Below are 1,742 nucleotides of genomic sequence, written 5' to 3'. Positions count from 1 at the left end.
TCATAGGAAAATCATGACCAAACTCATAGGGACCTTTGCAAAAAAAACATAGCTTCTTCCTACGCAGGTCATTAAGTGTTTCCTTATACCAAGGTGCGGCTGGCTTGTCTTTTGAGTCACTAACCTTCTCTTTACCCTTGCTGAATTCCCCTTTGTTATCTCTAAATGATGAAGAACTCTTTGAACTAAACCAATTTGCTGGAGCTGCAAATTCCATACTATAGGCTTTCTTCATGGCTTCCTATAATGTAGGAGAATCAAAGGCCTTTACCCACCCCTTGAGTGGTTTAGTTAATCCCTTTGTGAATAAAATGACTAGCCTCCTTTCTGAAATGTCAGGCACTATCACTGCAAGCTTCTAGAAGTCATTGATAAATTGTTCTAAGCCTCCTGACTGTCTCAACTGGGCTAACTCCTAAAAATAAACTTTAGGATGTTTTTTATCAAACCTTTCTATCAATCTATCCATAAAATCCTGATAAGTGGTTACCTAATTGTGTTGTAATGTGATCATGCCATTTGTCCACCAATCATGTGTTGCCCCATCTAAGTGTAAAGTGGCATACTTGAGTGCTTCAAATTCTATCATAGTCTTTAGAGATAGGAAAGTATCCACCTTATGAATCCAAGCATGAGTAGTCATTTTTCCACTGCCACCAAATGTGGGTAATACCAACTTGTTGGTGACCTATTGCAACTCACTGTGTTTATCTACTTGCTTCTGCCTAGCAGCTCTATAGTTCAGGTACTTGTCAAATGTCCATCCATCCTGTACATATTCTGGTAATGAATCCCACTCATTCCTCGCTTGTCAGAGTTCATCTACAATATCTGTTACCATAGCATCAGGTGTGTGTGCTAGAGTTTCTTCTCTGAATGTAGGACGTGTGGGTTTGTCAGCTATTCCAGACCATGTCCTATGTTGTGATCCTGCTATGCTCCTATCATCCTGGTCATTATTATGATTTATATTTCTCAAAATTTCCCCAATCAAATGTTGCATCATAACCATCATTGCCTGTGTACTTGCCTCTATTGACTGTAGAAGCCTCTCTTGTTGCTATAAAGTCTCATCATCTCGCACACTTCTAGATTGGCTTTGAGAATGTCTCTCAACCATATTCTCAGTTATATTGGTTCTTTTGTAAACTAAATTAAATGGTGGCTAGGTAACCCTATCAGGCTGGTAGAAAACCACTCTGATACTACTGTAATGACCCATACCAATAGGCCACTAAACAAAACCTTAAATTTAATACACTGCTAAAATAAAAGAAATAATAGTGTCAATGTATTCATTCAATGAAAACCAAATGTTTTAACAAATGATATGGAAAATTTCAGCACTGAAACATTATGACATAGCACATTACAGAGAAACCCTAATTGGCTGTATACAATTGAGAACTTGTTGCAACTATAGATTGAAATGAAGAACCTAGATTGATCAAATTGTGGAGACTGAATGCTGAAGATGATATGGTGAAAGTGCAACTCCACTGGAAACTCCAAATCAGAAATTAAGCACAAGTGAAAGGACTGAAATATCCTTCCCACAGTTGCAATAATTTAGGTGATCTCTCACACCCTCAAAATTGCGTACCAATTGAGAGTTTTCATTCTCAATGGCCGATTGTGACTATTTGTAGAAACCCTAGGCTCCACAATGCACATAAGCAAAAATCAATAATAAATCTCGATGATAGGAAATGAGCCCTCAATGCCTATTTATTCTTTTTTCC

This window comes from Cupressus sempervirens, chromosome 8 (genome assembly GCF_028749045.1).
Source record: "Cupressus sempervirens isolate cs-2001-9-10 chromosome 8, ASM2874904v1, whole genome shotgun sequence".
Taxonomy (NCBI): Eukaryota; Viridiplantae; Streptophyta; class Pinopsida; order Cupressales; family Cupressaceae; genus Cupressus; species Cupressus sempervirens.
The sequence above is the reverse complement of the archived record's forward strand: the minus strand, read 5'-3'. Positions refer to the sequence as shown.